At 36.0% G+C, this 21,585-nt stretch overlaps 1 pseudogene; it reads left to right on the top strand.

Moving 5' to 3' along the window:
* Positions 1-21,585, top strand: part of LOC117023141 (elongation factor 1-alpha 1-like) — a 139,416-nt pseudogene that overhangs the window by 13,414 nt on the left and 104,417 nt on the right.

The raw sequence follows: 21,585 nt of genomic DNA on the forward strand, positions 1-21,585 counted from the left end.
AAATTAATGTGTTGACTTCCTAACCCCTAGTACCTCAGAATGTGACTGTATGTAGAGACAGAGCCTTTAAAGAGGCAATTACAGTCAAATGAGATCATTTGGGATGAGCCTTAATTCAATATGATTGGTATCCTTATAAGAAGAGGAAATTAGAATACAGGCAAGAATAGAGGGAAGACCACACAATGACACAGGGAAAAATGGACATCTACAAGCTAAGGAGAGAGGCCTCAGATGAAATCAACCCTGTTAACAGTTTGATCCTAGACAGCCATTCTCCAGAACTGTGAGAAAATAAATTTCTGTTGTAAACTACCCATTGTCTGATACTTTGTTATGGCAGTTCCAGCAAACTAGCACACTGTTGATATCCTGCTTAAAGACCTACTGCCCTTTTGCTTGCCTTGACCCTATGAAATCTTAATGAAAATAATCTATTGGTTACAGAAGAGTTAGTATTACTTAATGTCCTCATTTCTCACATGGGATGGTAAATAATATTCTCTTGCAATTAGTCACAGAGCCAGAACACTCAAAGTAGTTTTATGGAAAATATTGCAATGAGTTGTTCTAACTTTAAATAGCTTAAATTCTAACTTGGTACTATGCCAGAATTTGTTGACTTTATGCATATAAGAATACAGGATTAGGAATTCAAAGTACATTTATAGAGTGTGTAGCAGGAACTTTTTCTGTTATTTCAGAATTTGAGCTGAGTTGACAAAGCTGAAGACAATGAATGTTGATTTTTGTTAGGACTGCACTTTTTCCCTATTTTTTATTTTTATAAACTTTTAATTGAAGTACATCACACACATAGGAAAGTATATAAACCACAAATGTACATATTGATGAATTTCACCAACTGAGCATACCTGAATAGGTATGTTCATATATACCCATCCTGCTAAAGAATATTTCCAGCACTCTAGGAGCCATTCAAGCCTTCTTCCAGTTTTACCCAACACCCAAGTGTATCCACTATTTTGACATCTAACACTAGAGATTATATTTGGATATTTTAACTTAAAATCAGTGTAATCCCACAGTATACATTTTTCTGATTCTTGTTGTTGTTGTTATTGTTTTTCCTAAATCGATGTACAGTTTTCCATTATGCCAATATTTCACAATGCATTTATCCCTTGTTGGACTATTTGAACAGTGGTGGTATGACAATCCCGGTAAAGTTATTTTTGTGAAATATTTCTGTCGAGAAAATTTCTGTCGAGGATATACCTAGGATATACCTAGGATATACCTAGAAGTAAAATTGCTGGACCATACACTGTATGTTCAGCTTTAGTACACACTGCCAGTTTTCCAAATTGTGTGTACCAATTTTCACTCCCATCAGCAGTGTTATGGAAGTTTTAGTTGCTATACATTTTCACCAACTCTTAATATTGTCTTTTTTTTTCTGGTAACACAAAATAATAAGCATTATAGTTTTAATTTGCATTTCTGTAACGACTAATGAAGTTTATCACTCATGTTCATTAGCAATTTGGATAGACTCTTTTGAGAAGTACTTTTGGAATTTTTTGTCATTTTTTTATTGGATTATCTATATTTCCCTTATTGCTTCATAGGATTATTTTCATAATCTGGGTATGAATTCTACATTGGGTGTGTGTATTATAAATATCTTCCTTCTTATATTCTATATCTTATATTTTCATTTTTTAATAGTGTTTTTTGGAGAAGAAAAGTCCTTAATTTCGATATGGTCTAATCTTTTTTTCTTTTTGATTAAACTACATTTTTGTCTTTACCTACTTCAACATCATAAAGATGTTCGATTTTTTCCACTAAGTGCTTAATTGTTTTATCTTTCACATTATATCTGCAATCCGTTTGAAATGAAATGTTGTGTATGCTGTGAGTAGAGATCAAGAGTCACTTTGTTTATATGACTATACAACGATACCAGAACCCTTCACTGAACAGAACACCTTTTTTGTACTCAGTAACGTCAGTTTGGACATAAATCAGATTACAATATTTATATATCTGGACTGTATTCTGTTGCATTGGTCTATTGGTCTGCCTTTAATTCACAACGCACTGTTTTAATTGAAATAGCTATATAATAGGTCTGAATAGTTGGTGTTATGAATATTCCAGGCTGTTCTCTTTCTTCAAGATTTATTTTAGTTTTTCTTGGTGGTCTGAACTCCTATATATGTTATAGAATCAGCTTGTAAATTTTAGATAGATAGATAGATAGATAGATAGATAGATAGATAGATAGATAGATAGATAGATAGAACCTCTGTTGGGATTTTCATTTTGATGGAGTTAAATCTACAGTTTATTTTGGAGAGGATTGTTTCTTTTTATAATTCCAAGATTTATAAAACCTAAGCTTATTATATGTATTCATTTACTTTTTTAAAAAATATTGTCACAGTAAGATTTTATAGATTTTCTTGTAGTTTTGCGAATTTTTGTTGAATTTAATTCTAGGATTTTTGTTTGTTTGTTTGTAAATAAAAACACCTCACAACTCCATAGAGGAAAATTTTCAAAGAAAAAATACATCAATTTAAAAAATACAGCTTGAAGTGTTTTGACAAATCTATACACCCATGTAACTGCCATTACAACGGCATTGAACAAACAAGGTTATCTTATACCATTGTCACCCCAATAAACTTTAATTAATAAATAAATAAATACATAAAAATATAGCTAACATACAATATTATATTAGTTTCAAGTGTACACCATAGTTACTCAACATTTATATACCCAAAAATGTGATCCCCATGATAAGTCTAGCAACCATCTGACACCAGACTACACTATCACAACATTATTGACTATATTTCTTATGCTGTACATTACATTCCTGACTTATTGGTTTTATACTTGGAAATTTGGACCTCTTAATTCCCCTTCATCTTTTTCCCCCTTTATAAATTTTTCAATTATAGCTGACACTCAATATTATTTTATATTAATTTCAGGTGTATAGCATAGTGCTTAGACATTTACTTAATTTAAGAAATGATCCCCCCTGACTAGTCTAGTACCCACCTGGCACTTTGCATACTTATTGCCATATCATTGACTATATTCCCTGTGCTGTACTTTACATCCCTATGACTATTTTGTAACTACCAATTTGTAGTTTTTAATCCCTTCCTCCTTTTTACCCTGAACCCCCCAACACCCCTCCCATCTGGCAATCATCAAAATGTTTTCTGTATTTATGAGTTGTTTCTGTGTTGTTTGTTTGTTTATTTTGTTGTTTAGATTCCACATAAAAGCAAAATCACATTGCATCTATCTTTCGCTGTCTGACACTCCACTCAACACAATACCCTCCAGGTCCATCCATGCCACTACAAATAGCAAGAACTCATTCCCTTCCATGGCCAAGCAATATTCCATTGTATATATGTACCACCTCCTCTTTATCCATTCTTTCATCGATGCCAGGCTGCCTCCATATCTTGAGCATTGTAAAAACTGCTGCAGTGAACGTGTGGATGCACACATCCCCTTGAAGTAGTTTTTTGGTTTCTTTAGATAAATATCCAGAAGTGGGATTACTGGGTCTTTCGTTATCTCTTGTTATAGTCTATTGTCTCTTGTATAAGTCTATTTTATCTGGTATATGTATTGCTACCCCAGCTTGTTTTTGTTTTTATCGTTTTCATTTTCATGAAATAACTTTTTTCATTCCTTTATTTTCCATATGTCTGTGTCTTTCAATCTTAAGTGAGCTCTTGTAGGCTGTACATGTAAGGGTTTTATTTTCTTATCCATTCAGCCCTCCTATGTCTTTTGTTTGGAGCATTTAATCCATTTACATTGACAATAATTGTTGATAGATATATAGCTATTGCCATTTTATTATTCATAATTTTTATTTATTTATTTATTTATTTATTTATTTATTTATTTATTTATTTTAAATCGTAAAGAAGTCCCTCTACCATTCCTTGTAATACTGATTTGGTGGTGATGAACTCTAGCTTTTCCTTGTCTGAGAAGCTCTTTATCTGTTCTTCAATTTTAAATGATAGCCTTGCTGGGTAGAGTGCCCTTGTAGGTTCTTGCTTTTCATCACATTGAATATTCTGTGCCAATCTCTTCCGGCCTGCAAAGTTTCTATTGAGAAATCAGCCGACAATCTTATGGGAACTCCTTTATAAGTTACTGCCATATTATATTATATTATATTATATTATATTATATTATATTATATTATATTATATTATATTATATTATATATATTATCATAATAAAATAAGACCAGGTGTTATATTAGTTTTTGCTCCACAAGACACATTAGAGCTGATTGGCCAGCTAGGTCTTATTTTCAGGGAAACACGGTACTTCCCTTTCTTTTGCTGCTTTTAGCATTCTCTCTGTCCTTAAACTTTGCCATTTTAATTATAATGTATCTTGGTGTGGGCCTGTTTGGGTTCATCTTTTTTGGGACTCTGTGCTTCCTGGGGCTTATATGTTTATGTTCTTCACCAAGTTAGGAAGTCATTATTTCTTGAAATAGGTTCTTAATTCCTAGCTTTCTCTCTTCTTCTTCTGGTCCCCCTATGATGTGAATGTTGTTATGCTTGATGTCATTGCAGAGGTCTTTTAACCTCGCCTTATTTTTTTTTTTTTTTTTTTTTTTTTTTGGTGTTCCAGTTGAGTGTTTTCTGCTATCATCCAAATTACTGATTCGATCCTCTACTTCATCTAATTTCCTATTGATTCCTTCTAGTGCATCCATTTCAGTTATTGTATTCTTCATTTCTGACTGATTCTTTTTCATGGTTTCTGTATCCCTTTTTATGTTTACTATTTCTTTGTTGAAGTTCTCACTAAGTTCCTTTAGCTTCCTTATAACCATTGTTTTAAACACTGTCTCTGGTAGGTGTTTGGCCCCATTTCATTTAGTTCTTTTTCTGGAGTTTCCTCCTGTTCTTTCTTTTGGGATTCCCCCCACCCCACCTCATTTTGACTGCCTCTCTGTTTGTTTCTATGTATTACCATGTTTCCCCAAAAATAAGACTTGGTCTTATATTAAGGTTTGCTCCAAAAGACGCATTAGGGCTTATGTTCAGTGGATGTCATCCTGAAAAATCATGCTAGGGCTTATTTTCCGGTTAGGTCTTATTTTCAGGGAAACACGATAGATCTGCTATGACTCCCAGTCTTGGCCAGTTGGCCTTATGTAGTAGCTGCCCTGTGGGGCCCTCGCATAGTCTCCCTGGTTACCTGCTCCGGGTGCTCCAGGAGTGTCCCTTGTGTGGGTTGTGTATGCTGTCCTGTTATAGTTGAGCTTGATTGTTATAGGCACATCAGCCCCCAGGCTGACTGGCTGTGGGGTTTGGCCACATCCACAGCTTACAGGCTGCTGTGCGGGGAGCGTACCCAACTGAGGGATTCACCCTAGCAGGCTCTGGTGCCTGTTGAAACCTCCCTTTAGGTATGCCGTTTGTGAGACTAATTGGGCGGTGCTCTGCTGCGGTCTGAAGCCAACCTCCAAGAATGTTCATTCTGGGGCCTTTTGAGAGGGGATCTAGTACAGACCCAGATCACTCACTGCCTGTGTTTGATCTGATAGGAGCTGCAAAGCAATCCATAGTTGTTCACTGCCTTTGCTAAACCTGGAAGTGCATGGGTAAGGCCACACTGCAGACTGAGGATGTCTGCCACAAGTACTGGACCTGCGGTAGCTCCTCAAAAACCCAGGATATCCTGAGGCATGCTGCCACTTGCTGAGTCCCTTAAGATTCAGCCATTGATAAAGTCTCATGTGGTATTCAAGTTGGATGAGGTAGAGTGTCAGGGAGTCACTAGACTGGGAAGCATTGTGGTCACCAGGTTAATGTAAATTCTGGTTTGGTGCCAGTAATGAGCCTGGAGTTACTCCACAAAATTCCCAGAGCACAGAGAGATCAGTTGCCTCCCATCCACTAGGGGCCTGCCAGACTCTGATAGTTTTCCAAGAAATAGTGCGATTCAGGTGGGGCTGGCTGCTTGCAGAGAAAGTGCCTCTGGCATTAGGGGAGTTGGGTGAAGCGAGGTTCCAATGAGTCAGCAGAACAGAGCAGTGGAGCTCACCAGGCCAATCAGATTCAGGTTTGGCTGTGGTGGGCGGGCTCAACACAGGAAAGATGGCTCCTTCTTGCCAGTTGCATGGAAGAATGCTGACTGTCCTCCAGTCCTCTCCCTAAAGCTACACACCTCAGTCGGCCCTCCTCCCTCCATATGTCACCGATGCTTCCCAAGTCACGGTCCCGCCACTGGAGCCCAAGGTGAGTGCCTGCGAGCGAGTCAGTGTATAGGCCATTTAACAGGATATCTGGCTTTCCTGCAGCCTTCCGTCCCACATGGATGGTCAGAATGCCAACTGTTTTTCACAGACTGATGTTGTGGGGGCTCCTTTGTCCCGGCACCAGTAGTCCGGCCTGGGGAGACTGGTGTAGGGGGCTGGTGTTCCTCGCTCCTCCCTGGGGAACCTCTGTGGCCAAGATATCCCTCCTGATTCTCAACGCCACACTGAAGTTTGGGGCCGGTTCCGCATTTCCACCCTTCCTGCCAGTATCATCGTGGCTTCATTATATTTTTAGTCAGAGGATTCCTGTTCAGCTAGACTTCAAATGGTTCTCCAGGATGATTATTTTATAATTTAGTTGTAATTTTAATGTGTTCACAGAAGGGCACAGGCACAGTTTATCTCCTCTGCCATCTTGGATCTCTCCTGTTCTTGTTTCTTATTGGTGAGAAAGTATGACTCATGGTTGCTTCCCTAGTGGCAGGTTTTTGCTATATGATTACTGACCACATTATTTTAACCTAAATCCTTTTACTTCTTTTTCTCACCTGTTGCACTAACCAGTATCACTAGTATGTTGCACCTTTTTTTTTTTTTTTTCAGTACAAATCTCTCCAACATTCTGGGTAGGAATTCTAGCCAGTGTTTCCTTTCCCTACCCAATTTCTGTCAATTCCAATCAACAAGAATGTTCAGCTCTATTTGCGTTTCTGTCATTTACCTGTATCCCAGAAACTCAGCAAACTAGTGCATTTATTACTAACTCATTTTCTTTGTTTGTTCTTTCTCAGGGATCACGGTTCTGCTCTGCTTGTTGTCTAGTGTCTGAACTATTGTTTCATAGATTTTTCTTAGTTTTTTTAAAGTATCTTTAGGTGGTAAGGTATATCCAGTCCCTGTTACTCTGAATGGCCTGAAGCAAAATTCTGTTTGTGTGCCTTTGAAATTAAAAAAATTTCCTATTAATAGCATATACCTAGGTCTATTATATTCATTATGGCAATTTCTGCTTTTTAATAAGACTCTTTTGTATATTTAAATTTAGTGTAAAGGTTTATATAATTAAGTCTGTCTACTCTCTAGCTATTTATTTTTTATTTAATTTCTGTTTCTCTTTTCTTTTAGCATCATTTCCTGTCTTCTTGGTATTCCATGCCTTAGTATACCATTCCTTTTCCTCTATTGCCTTTAGCTATACCTTTCATATTTGGTATTTTGTTTTTAACATACTGTTATTATTAGGATCAAAATATACTTCCTTAATTTATCGTTGTCTATGTTGAATTATTATCACAGGACTACACATGTAAGAAACTTGCAAAATTATAATTCAGTTTTGCCATCTTTTGTGCTATTCTTGTCCATATTTTAATTCTATGTATGTTATGAACTCCACACTATCTGATTTTTTTTTTTTTGCTATAGTCAATTGACTTAAAATATTTAAAAAACACTTAAATGGTTTGTGATTTACAATTATAACAGAAGGAAATGCTAAGTTGCAGTTACAAGTTAATGGAAAAGGATATAATTGTTTTCCCATCCAAATTATGGACCAACTAATTGTATCAAAGGGCTGTTTCGGGGTCCATAGACCCCAGATAAAAAAACTGTGAACTAGATGTTTTCTAAACCCTCTTCTAATTAAAAACTGTGTGATCTAGAAGTGACTTCTTGCTTACTCTATATATCATGGATAAATTAGTGTCTCTGGTCAGATTTGTTCGATCTAATTGGAGATTATCATAAAATCTACCTCTCAAGGGTTTTATGAGGAAAGGTAGAGAAGGTAAATGATAGGTGCTCTGTACAACAGTAAAGTTCTTTTTATAAATGTCAGTTATGATCAGGGAAAGCTAAGAGTCAATAGAGGCATCTTTCTCCCATTCACCACACACCCATCTTCCAGGTTTCAATGTTCGTTCTGAATTTCTTTTGAGAGCTTTGTGAAATATGGAAACAAAAGGCTGGATACTTTTTTGTTAAAAAATACCATATCCTCAGCGAGTGAGCAAAATATGCTAAGATGGTCAAAAAATACAAACTTCCAGTTATCAAATAAATAAGTCCCAGGGATGTAATGTACAGCATGATGACTAAATTTATCAATACTGTATTGCAAATTTGAAAGATGTAGAAGAGTAGATCTTAAAATATTTTTTAAAAGTATTTAAGAACATGAAAATTATCTTTCATATTTACCTACCTACATAGTGACAATTTTCCAGTGATCTTCATTTTTTTCTATACTCTTAATTCTATTACTTAGAATTCCTTTCAGATCCCCCAAAATCTTTCTTTAGCATTTCTTATTGTATTGATCTGTTAATGATAAATTCCCTCAACTTTCATTTATCTAAAAATACTCTTATTTTGACTTCATTTTTTTAATGATATTTTTGCTAGATATAAAATCTTAGATTGACACTTTTTTTCTAAATTCTGCATTTTTCAAGATATGGTTCTATTGCTTTTTGGCCCCCATTATTTCTAAGGATATGTTAATTACAATTTTTTTTTTACCTTTTTTTCCTCTTATTGTAGTTATAATGTACCTATTTTCTTCCAGTTGTATTTAAAATTTTCTCTTTATCTTCAATTTTTAGCGTTTAGACTTGATATGAAAAGGTTTGCTGAATCTCCTGCGTATTTGAATTGATGATTTTCATTTATTTAGAAATAATGTTAGACAATATTTTTTTTCAAATTATCTTTTCTGCCTCTTTCTCTCCTTACTTTCTGAGGTTATAATTACACATACACTAGATAGGATAAATTTGTTTCAAAGGTTATTGAGATTGTGCTAATCTGTTAATCTCAGCCAGTGATTTTCTGTTGGATTTTAGATATTATTTTTTATTTCTGGGATTTCCCATTGCATCCTAAAGTTTCCCTATTTTCCATCTATTGTGTGTGTGTGTGTGTGTGTGTGTGTGTGTGTGTGTGTGTGTTGTACATATTGTAACAAATGTATGCTAAATATTAGAGTCAATATCTGCTAATTTCAACGTCTGTGTTGTCTGTGGGTCTGTTTCTATTACTCAATTTTTCTCTTAACTATTGATCAAATTTTGTTTCTTCTCCTATTTACTCCTTCTTTTTATTTTAGCCTACACATCAGGGATACTGTTTTGAAGGGACTCTGGACTATGTTTGTTCTGTTTTCTTTTTGTTTTGTTTTGGTTTGGTTTGGTTACCTCTGAAGTGTATTAAGTTTGTTTACTAATAAGATAAGTAAGTGACAGTGAATCTCAATCTCATAGAATTTTCATTTTAGTCTTTGTTAAAATGTGTAATTTTGAAATTTCCTCCTTAAACCTAGGACAAATCCCTTGGTATTCATATATAATATTTACTTCTAAATCATGAAAGTCCAAGCTTTTTACCAAGCCATTCTAATATGACAAAATTTGAACTTCACACTTTGTCTTCATTCATTGAACACCTGCTGAAATCTCAGATCAGGTATTTCCATCTTCCAGGTATCATTTACCTTGAGATAATTGGAGTCTCTTCTAGTGTATGCAGAATTTTGGTGTCATCCAGGAATTTATGGAGAATCTATATGATGATTTTGGGACTCCCCTCCACTTGTTGCTACCTTCAGGTCCCTTTCTTTTTTGACTCTTCATGACCTCATATTCTTCTCCATCAGTTTTCAAACCTTTTATCCTTACTTCCTGTTTCCCTACTCAGAGTAGGATCTTCTCTTTCTATTGTTGAATTATCTTGTCTTGTCATAGTTGGGCTGCTTTCTGAACTGTCATTTTTTTTCAGCGTCCAATTGAATCCCCAATCTTTTGTGGGATTTGCAGATGGTTCTACTGGTTTCAGATAATTATTTCCCCATTTTCATATAAATTGAAGCATATAGTATTTACTGTCTCCTTGTTATGTTCTAGGCATGAGTAATAGGTTTTGTATCCTCTCCTTATTGATTAGTATGTGTTATTGGAGGATGTGGAGAGATTAAAATATAAGTGGCTGGTAATTCATCAACATAGAATTACATTCAGAAAATACTTGAATGTCCAAAAGTGAATAGAAAAACAGAAACCATTATCTTCCTAAAATACTGTCCAAGGATAGGGAAAGGATTTCTGATTGAAGGCAGTTTTGGCAAATATTCATAACTATTTCCTGTCTAGGAACTGTGTCCAGTCAATTTAATAAAGTAATTACAGACAGATAGCATAAGTTCATTATTGAGCTAGAGCTCCAGGAAATAAGAAGCATAAAACATGGCTCCTCCTTGAAGAAAATTACAGATTGGTTTGGGAGGTAAGATATTCATACAAAGGTAAGTATTAATATAAGTTAATAGTAAGTTGTGCATTATAAGTTAATAATACAAAAATTTGAGAGACAATATAACTAAGGGGAAAATAAGTAGAACTGACAGAAGTTCTGTATTTAGAGAAGATTCTGTGAACTGACTCAAGTGGAGATTTTCTGTCATACTGGCTGTAGTCAGGACTCTGTTCACCAGTTCTGGAACTATTCAGAAATATATGTTAAATAATTTATTAATGGTTTCTCCAAGTATTTCTGTCTAAGAAGTCTCGTAACCATTTAGCCATAGCCAAAGATACCTATGGTGAGATCATTCTTATAATCACTGTAGAAACCCAGGAGTCTATTCTAATTTCATCATCTCTTACCATCATCTCTTAGCACAGAGAATAGCTACTACAGTTCTTCCCAAAGTTGCTCTTGCTCCTTTCATGAAATATTTTTCAAAATCTTGGTGAAGAGAATATCATCTATGTCTTCTGCAGAGTAAAAGTAAGGAAATAAGGATTAGGTCAGTTACAGCTCATAAATTCATTCCAGCATTCTTATCCTTAAAAAATGTTTAGATTTTGGGGGGCTAATACTTATAGTTACCTATCTGATTCCAGGAAGGTAACTAGAATTCCCTTCTCCTTTATGTCCAGAAATTCTATTTTATTTCTGCTAACAATAAAGTTCAGTGGGAAAAAAAAAGACTATGTACTGTCAGCCTCATTAGAGCTCAATGTGGCCAAGAATATATAAGCAATAGTCATTGGGTAGGCTTATTAAGAGAGCTCTTGGAAGATAACTGACTTATACATCAGCCTTTAAGCTATTGTTTATCCTATGATTATTAGACACAGAGTTCAGAGGTCAGTCAAAATTTGGAGAGAGTTTATATGCTGATCTTTGGACTTATCCTTATTTTGGCTACCTTCACTTCTCCTCCTTTGACTCTTCAGTAACCAGTACTCTTATTCATCAATGTTTATATCTGCTTTCCCTATCACAGTTTTCCTATCCATTATGTAATCCTCTTTCTATTGCTGCATTATCTTGTTTTGCTATGGTTAAATTATTTTCTGAATTTCTATTTTCTTTATAGCCTCCAACAGAATCTCCAATCCTTTGTAGGGTCACCATATTGCTTTTCTTTTCTTCCTTCTTTCAGCCTGGGAGATCCAGTGTCCATCTTAGACTAAGGATCCAAGATGATTCCTCATATAGTCGGTGTCTTGGTGGGAAGACTAGAAAACTGAGCTCATCTGGGACCTCTCCTCCATTTAGTCTCAGGGTCTCTCCTACAACAACTTTCTGGATGAGTAGTCAGACTTCTTACATGGTGACTCAGAAGTCCAAGAGGGAATGTTCTAAAAGGTCCAGGTAGAAGCCACAAGACTTATTATGATCTAGTCTTAGAATTTCAGAAGGTAACTTTTTACTGTATTCCATTGGTTAATAAGTTCATAAATCCAATGAAAGGAAAGGGATTATTCTCCACACTTTAATTGGAGAAGAAGCAAAGAATTTTCAGCCATCTTTAATCTACCATAGGTTGCTTTTCTTATCTTCAGAAATCCTATGGGGTGAAAATGATCTACATACCCTAGATGGATATGGAAATTAACTTAGAGAAATGTGAAATAGATCAGTTGTCATCCAAAGGTGAAATAGGTCTAAACAGTAAAAGGAGAACAAAGCAAGAATTTAAACTCCAAGCCAACATTATTGTTGAGGCAGTGTGGATCTGGGAGGGACAGACAAGCTTTTAAATACCTAACAGATCCCCCAGAACTCACGTTATTTAGGGATCTTAAAAACGAGCACTTCATATCCAAACTAAGAATAATGAGGTATGTCAGAAGTTCCCCCAAATCTCTCAAAAACAGTTCTTCAGTTTATCACATTGTGGTCAGCAGGTACTACAGAGCCTCCATCCACACAACATTGACCAACTGGTGCTTAGACACCCAAGCCCTGTTCACCATACACAGGACCTGCCTATTCTACCAAAGTTCACATAGACGTTTCAGCACAGACCCACTTTGAAATTTTTGCAATTTTTTTTTTTTTTTTTTCTGCTCAGGGAACCCTGATTAAATAGATCTCTCACACTCTGTCACTCACCCTTTCATATTCTCTCAAGTCTTTCTTTGGAGAGGAGAGGCATGAAAGCAATTGGCAAAAGAAAAATAGAATAGTAAAGATGGCTTTTATTTGTTAGTTTTTCTCTGCTTTTCTTCATTACTGAGAAATGCACTATTTACACAAGAAAAATAAAGGCGAGCCATCTGAGAAACTTGTTTCCTGGGTGTTTCTGGAAATGACCCACATGTCCTGTCTTGAGCCCCGCTATGACAAACCAAACCTTTATGAGACTGTCGTTGGCAGAATAATCTGTGACTATATTAATCCATGAATAAGCACAGCAAGACGTCTAAGAATCAAAATAGTGTCCTTTACTCTACTGACAGTATTATTTGATCAAATACATGAAGCATGATTCACTTAATCTCCTTAATATGAAGGATTTCAGTTCACATTCCTTCATTAGATTTTTAAAATATTCTTTGTAACAATATTTTACTCTGCCTGAGGAATCAATCACTAATTATTCTTTTTTCTCCATGTTAAATAAATACCTTAAAAATTGAAAAAAAATCAATGCTCAAAATAGTTTTAAAACTGATTTGTTGAGCTTCTTTTATAATGTTTTTATTTAAAAATATTTTCATTTGAATTCCATTATTCCTTCCAGGAATTGGCTTTAATTGATCTACTTTTAATGGTTTCTCATACGATGCATGTTATTGGTTTATATTAACATTCTGTCATCAGCTAAATAAATAGCTTCTCCTTGGTACAGTTAGTTTCTCTACAGTTAAAATCATATCCATTAATGCACCTTTTCCAGAGTTTAGAATTAGGTTTTCTTTTTTAAAAAAATACTCAAATACAAGAAGAGGAAATGGGAATTTATGGGACATTTATCAACAGCCCAGAATTTTACCAAAAAATCTATTATAAGAAAATTGATTATTTCCTAGACTTGGCCATATGCCCTTCAATTGACCTGGACAAAAGTTATAAAAGCTATCTATTCACAACTTGTTTTCATTATTCAAGGGACAAATGTTTCTAAATTGTCATTAGGAAGAAGTCTTTGGCCCCTTAGTACACCACAAACTTTGCCAACCGAGAAATTAATATACTCAAATAATGACATACAGAGGAAAGAGTTAAAAATATTTCAGACTCTGAAATTTCTTTTAAAACCTTTAAAAAGTATAGTAAGAGGTCTTACAGGTCTAAAAACATTTTCACTTCATCCATAAGCAAGTATGTACCCCTTTGCTTTCTCTCTGTTCAGATAAAATAAGCATCAATCTCATTTGCAAAAAGTACAAAAAGTGTCTTGCTGAAGTATAAGGAATCTGTCTGAGGAGACAATTTACAGTACACAGTTTAGTTACAGATTTCATATTGGTCTCACTTACACAAATGTGGCTTATCATTTTCAACTTCTTTACTTACAGGCTAAAAACTAGACAATTCATTCAGTTCCTCAACACAGGATATAGGGTGCTTATTATGGAGAAGATTATCCATATACCTAGTGATATGGCAGTGAACAACACAGAGTCTATGTGATCATGGAGCTTGCATCTAACTTTTTTTAAAGAAAAGAAAACATTCTCCAAAAGTACTTGGTACTCTAAATTTCACTTCTCATCTTCAGATTCCACACCCATTACCCATTGATCCTGAATTCAGGTAGTCTCCAATTAACTTCTGTTTGTTATTTTTCTTTAAAGGTTAGGTCTCTCCTTAACCTCAGTTACTTCATTTTCCTCATATCTGACCAGACTATAGTTTTTATCATACAGACTCCACTTATCTATTCTCTGGTTTGTACCTTCTTCTTCCAAGTTATCTTTAAGGCCAAACTGTGGGTTCAAGCTAGCTATTAATGTCTTAGGTGTCAGCTTAAATGTGGTTTCCTTCCTCACTCTTTCAGTCTAAATTAGGTGGTCCTTCTATATTTCTAAACGCCATAGCACTTAACGCATATTTCTTACATCATCTGTTTACAAATGATTGTATTCCTAACAGAACTATAAGCTCCCTGAGGCAAACATAGGTTTTGGTATATGACAAAAGGAACATAACAGCATACATATAATATGAAAATGGGGTTTTCTTCCATTCATCATCTTAAAATTATGAGTTTTGTGATTGACCAATTAATAACTGAAAGGCTGATAGCTCAAAACTAGGAATAAAACGGTATCATTTATGAGTGGTTCATGTGTCGATTGTATGTATATAGACTTCAACAAATAATAACCTCCCCTACCTTTTACTTCCCCCACCCAAAGTAAAATACAATAAACAGCAAAAAGTCTCGACTCCTAAGAAACAACTTTCAACTTAAAATAGTTCTATATGATAGGGATAAAAAAAGGGATAAGGACAAATGTAATGCAGTCTCTCTATTAGAAATGTAATTTCACAATTAAGCTGGCTAGTCATAGTATGCCCCCTCCTCTCGTATGTGTTTAATGTCAATGATGCATCATACTCATTCAGGTATTTTCAGAAAAAAATTGATTAATTCCAGCTTACAATGGCAGAGACAGCCGTGCCTGCCACTCTGCTAGGTATTGCCGAGTTGACATGTGTCTAGGATTCTGCCTGACAGCTGTCGACCACACAGGGACTTTAGGTGATAAAAGACAGTTTCTACCTAAAAATTACAGTTTCTTCAAAAGTACTAAAGACAAAAAAGTGACTTGGACTGAGGAATATTTTTCAAAAGCTTGTAAGTTCATTTTTCCCAGAGGATTTTACTAGTTTTCCCATAAGACAGTGATGGCTGTATCTTATAAATTCTAGCAACAATTATCCCTGTCAATATTACAATAAACTAGTCAATATTGAGTACTTTTATGAAGTAAGAACTACAAACAAATTATTCTTGAAAACATTAGATGAATTGTTAATTTATTTTCATTGAAAAAAAAATTTACAGTGTGGACATCTATATCTTTATCCATCAAGTTTTCTTAGTTACAGTTGAATGTGTGATAATCAAGAGTGACTACATAATTTGCAGGGTATAGTGCAAAAGGAACATGTGTGTGTGTGGGGAGGTCCCTTGTTCAAAAGTACATTCAAGAAAGTGACAGTCGACCATTAAACCAAATATAGGGCACTGTGTGCACAGATTGCATGCCTTGGCTGTAATTCAGTTTTTATATCAAGTACCTCACTATATGCATATAATTACAAACAAAAGCCTTTCGTTGTCTAGAAGGATAGGCCCAACTACCGACATTCACACACAAAGAAGCCGAAAAGCATGGTGTGTCTAGCTAAAACTTCCAGGAAGTCAGCAGGAATACTCACACAATAATAGCCTCAGTGTCCTAACTCTAGTCGAGCTCTCTGTTTTCTTTATCAGATTTTCTCTTCAAATCGAACTCCAATTTCAACAAATGGCAAAGACATTTATGACCAATATACCCTGCTTCCCCTGAAAACATCATCTCTGGAGTCGATTCTTAGAATTTAATTGTATGAGACAAACAACAACTGTTGCTTTTCTGAATTACTTTTTTGCTCCATTCAGAGTCCAAAACATTGCAGATTGGGAAAATGAGAAAACTCATAAAGCAGCAGCTCTTTTCTATCCAGGGCAGTAGAGAGATACAATTAATAAAAATGGAGAGACTCGACAGCCTAGCAGCACCCAAAGTAATAACTCCTTTTATGAATATGAGATATAGGTCCCAGGGCATCTTGAGGCAGGTTTCTGCTCTATTGATTACATTGTCAGACAACACATTTCATATCACTGAACACGTCCTATTTCAGAAGATGTGGGAAAGGGACACTGGAGGAAACATAAATGTCAGAGGAAATAGGAATGACTGTGAACTTCAACACATGTTTCTTAGAGCAATAAAGGTGCTCTGGCTTGGGAAGCCAGTCCTGGCAGTGATCGGAAATTAGAAAAGCATCCATACTTTGCACTTGAACCTGTGCAAAGTATGGGCAACATGGCATGAAAATTCAAGCAATTGCAAAGCATTTATTTCCTGGGACTACCATAAGGTCATCAGTCGCTCATTCTTGCTCTCATGCATTGGGCAAATTCTTATGTACCAGGTCAATACTTACCCACACTGACTTTTATGATCAAAGTCATTCCATTCACTGTATGCAGGTACAAATTCATTGTGATTGTCATTTTATTCTGTGCCTTATTTCCACAAATTTTTTCTCCCCTTAATCTTACCAGTAAGTTAAAACTGCTACCGTTTTTCTCACAAAATAAGACCTAGCCAGATCATCAGCTCTAATGCGTCTTTTGGAGCAAAAATTAATACAATACCCAGTATTATATTATATTATATTATATTATATTATATTATATTATATTATATCATATTAAGACCTGGTCTTATATTATAGTAAAAAAAGACAAGGTCTTATATTAATTTTTGCTTCAAAAGATACATTAGAGCTGATGGTCCGGCTAGGTCTTATTTTGGGGGAAACATGGTAGTCAAGAGCTTTCATCAGATATTTACAAAAAGGGAGAATCCTTGACATTGTCAACAGCATTCTTTTCAATGATTGTCTTAAATGATTGTTTTTTTAAGCGGGTGAAGAGAAAGTTCCCAGATTCTCTGTACTGCCTTTCTAATGCCCCTAACCTAGCTCTCACTCACTCTGTTTTCACAGTCCCCAGTTGGGCCCTCCATCCTTTTAACTGAAAATCAGGAAGGGCATTTGTTGGGGCACAGACATTTCTAGCCAAGACGTGTCTTTCCACATGGAAGCTTTCCTTTGTCATTCACAGATCCTATTAGTTTGACTAAGTCCATTTCAGTGAATCATAAAATGGATTGAACACCTACTGGCTACTCTACGTACACAATGTCGAGCAGTTTATAAACACTACACATGGAAATGTCATTCACACTTCAAAAGACAAATGGGGATGGAGATAGGTTTTAAACATAAAGATGTGCCGAAAGAGACATAGTTTATAGCTGTGGGGTGGGGGGTGGTGAAGACCACCTGAATTGGCAGTATCCCGTTTCCGGAGATGGGTGAAATTGCAGGTGGGACTCCCCTTATGCATGGAGATTTAGAGAGTAAAACAGTTCCTTTTTTTTTTCCTGTTGAATTAAATTAGACCAAACATGTGGTCTCTTATAAAACTTCTCTTGACAAGTAATATACCCTGTAAAAAAGTCTATTACAGAACAAGTATTACTCCATTGTTCCAATTTCTTTTCATACCTAACTCTATTAGGTTGTATACCTTTTGAAGGAAAAACATGTTAACTGTTGTTTTATCCCCAAAACCTAGCATAGTGTATGGCAAATCAAATCCATAACAACGGCAGCTTCTTAATAATACATTAAACTCTTACGTCATATTAGGCATTGTGTTAAATTCTTGGTGTTCCTAAGTTCATCTTCATAATAGCCCAATGATTTTAATACTTGTTATCATGTCTATTTTCCTAATAAGAAAACTGAGGCTTACAATTACACACACACTCAATTTAGGCTCTGTGTTCAGGGCTTGATCAGCCACCAGAAGCCCCTTCTAGGTTAAAAAGTCCAGTTTAGCTTTCCTTTAATTCCAGCAGCAGCATCTGACTACTGAGATGTATACAAAAGATAAACTCAGGCTCCTGTGAGGATCCCCAGAAACAATACTGAGGGTGCGGTACACACCAGCAGCGCACGTAACGTATGCTCAGCTGCAGCAAGAGCCTCTTTTGAACTCAGGACCACAACCACTATGAGAGTTGGCGGCAGGGAATTCTTCATCCTGTTTTAAAAGCAACACACCCAGACATCAAATTCTTCCAATCCAGGCCTATCTAACTTGTTCTCTCATATGTCTAAGAACAGAGAAGGTATAGATGTGTGTTTCCATCTCTGTGTCTTATTTCCTTTAGATTGCTACCACATATAGAACCAGAGCTGGGCCTATTTTATGACATCCTGAAGTCCTTATGACATCCTGAAGGGGACCAATCAACCAATGGATGTCTGGCTCATTTTTGTTACACTCACTTCCACAGTAACTACTGTGTTATTTTCTCATCCTCATTTTATACTTCAACCAAAAGAAGAGGAAAATTCTGCCTTTACCATTCTTTTTTCTCTCTACCCATTACTTCCTCTCCAAAAGAAGCAGAAGCTGAAGTGATTGGTCAGAGCTAAGTGTTGACTGTAATTTAAAAGGCACCAAACCATTAGAGGTCTTTTGCTTCCAGTTCTTTTACGCAAATGAAGCATTCTCTCTCCTGTGTCTGGGATTCATAAGGTAGACCCAGGGCAGGGTCCACGAGCCTCTTCACACTTTCAGCTCCATCTCAGATTGGGTAACGAGGGGTGTGAATGAAGCATACTTCGAATTCTTGTCCCTGTGACTTATCGGAGACAACATTCAGAGTTGACTCCACAAACCCCCAAAATGGAACAGAGTAAGACAGTATAACACTTTGGCTTGAAGACTGATGTTTCCAGAAGGAAAAAAAAAAAAAAAAAAGTGAAGTCTAGAAAAGCACTTGTTTGTATAATATACTTGAATGGCAACAAATAAATTTGGCCCTTTATTTCCCATTTAGCTATTGTTTTTTGTTTGTTTTGTTGATTGCCATCAATCCCAGAAATGTGGAATGATGAATGATGGTATTTCAGCACCAAAACCCTACATTGCATACTTAACAACTATGTATTTCTTCCCCCTACTTTACAATCCTCCAGAAATAGTTAGGGCAAATAAGAGAGCCAACCAGAAAAAAGGGTGGGGAATTTGAGGAGTCAGAGGGAAATCCCTAACTTACCCAATGGACCATGATGTTTCCTGGAGCCTGCTACCTGAACTCCTTCCTTCCCTGGCTGTGTGTGGCAGATATTAGTAGTTGTCCAATATTCATGGTGTCCTTCAAGAGTCTTAGCTGAACACATGGTCGGCCAATCAACAACAGACTCCATTTCCTAGGCTCTCTTGTAGCCAGATAAGTGAGTGCTAAGCAGCAGTGGTATGTGTGGCACTTCTGGATCTTGCTCTTAAATGGAACAAGTCTGCTCTCTCCTGTTCCTCTCCTCCTTGCTATTGTCTGGCACGCAGGTGTGATGGCAGATGCAAATGTCAGGGATCCAGACATGTAAGTGTATACTGAGGATGGCAGAGCTCTCCTATCAGCCATGGACTTCTTCTTTTTAACTATTCTGTGAAAGAAAAGTAAGCTTCTATAATGCTTAAGCCATTGTGCCTTGAATCTTTTGTTATATTAGTTAGACTATATCCCAACTAAAACAAGGGGGTGGATTCCTCAGAAACCTAGCCGACTCTCTTTCCTTGTATTTCCTTTCCCACAAGTCCCCAGTTACACAGATCCTAGTTCACACCGTAGTTTTTCAGTTGTCTTTGGTCATGATCCATTTCAGAGCTCAAGTACCATTTTATCTCTAAGTACAAAGAATACCTATTCCTTCCTCTTGACTGACGATCTAAGCTGATGTCTTCCTTTCATTTTAAAATCAGAGATAGTCATATTCCTTCAGTCCTCCTATTTTTAAACCTTACCAAAAATAAACGAAAACTTTTGGATATGTATGAGTTCACCTTTGCGAATGTAAGTACAGTGATGGATGGTGCCTGACTCTCATCCATTAGTAATTTCAACATGTTTGTGTTTTTTTCCCCCTTTGTAGTGGCTGCCTTCACCAGTCTCTCCATACTAAATGCATTTTCTCCCCTGGAACATTTTTCACTAAAATGCATAGCAAACATCACTCCAAAGAACAGCCTAAAGGAAAAAAAAAACCAAAAAACCCTCAATATAAATTTCCATACATTGCAGAATCTGTGGAAAGTAAGCTGGTATAATTCAGAGAATCAGGATGTCAAATTAGACAGACCTGGGTTCAAATATCATTTGTTGTCTATGAATATTGGTCAAGGTTACCTCTCCAGACCTCAGATTCTCATCTTTGAAATAGTGTAGCAATAGTTGCCTTTTGCAGATTAAATAAGATAATGCATGTAATGTGTAGTTAGTAGCGTGAATGGCACATTGCCAACACATGATAGTCACTTGTTCACTGTTAATTCTTCTCCTTGTAGTTAATGTTTTGATTCTTTTCTAAATTTATCTTCACAGTAATTGACAGAGTGTATTTGGAAGCAGTGTCTGAAGCCAAGATGTTTGCCTGGTTTAGGGAGAGTGAATGTTTTGTCAAGCCATTGGGGCCTACTCCAAATTCACAAAAACAACACAAGATGCTTACTGAACTGTAGAACACTAATTATGCACCCTATTTATAATAATCTTACAAAGTCTCATTACCTACAGCAGTCACAATGCATTCATCTCATTTCTGTTTAGGCTAGGAAAATTACAGGAAGGCCTTGTCATTCTTTTTGGGGTTTTCTGTATTTGGTGACATTTCCCCAGCTTGCTGGAAAACAGCAGCTGCAATTAATTACTTTTTGAATCAACTAGAGGACAGCTTGTAAGTTTTCTGCTGCCCTCTGTCAATTCTGGCACAATAAATTCTCTTTTAGACTTGCATTTTACAACTTGCATTTTAAGCATTTCAAAGATTTCAGGACCTGAACACAAAATGGTAGAATGGGAGACCACTCGTATTAGTATTTTCCCAGAAAATTCAGCACTATAATGATAACTTGGGATCCTAATGTTCGCAATTAACAAATGTTTTTACTTTTTAAAAAGTCTGAACTTTGTAGAAATCCTCTAATTGTTGAGTTGACATCATCTCTAACCCTAAAAGATTAATAAAGATCTCAACCTCTTTGGGCTTGCCTATGCTGCCCTCATCATTTTCCAAAATTTTAATCATCTGAAAGTGAAATACAGTAAACAAGGAAAATCCCAACATGGTAGTTCTTGTCGGTCCCATTTAGACATTAATTGCAAATACCTTCACTGTTCGGAGCCTGTTTTAAA

The sequence above is a fragment of the Rhinolophus ferrumequinum genome, chromosome 6, assembly GCF_004115265.2.
Source record: "Rhinolophus ferrumequinum isolate MPI-CBG mRhiFer1 chromosome 6, mRhiFer1_v1.p, whole genome shotgun sequence".
NCBI lineage: Eukaryota > Metazoa > Chordata > Mammalia > Chiroptera > Rhinolophidae > Rhinolophus > Rhinolophus ferrumequinum.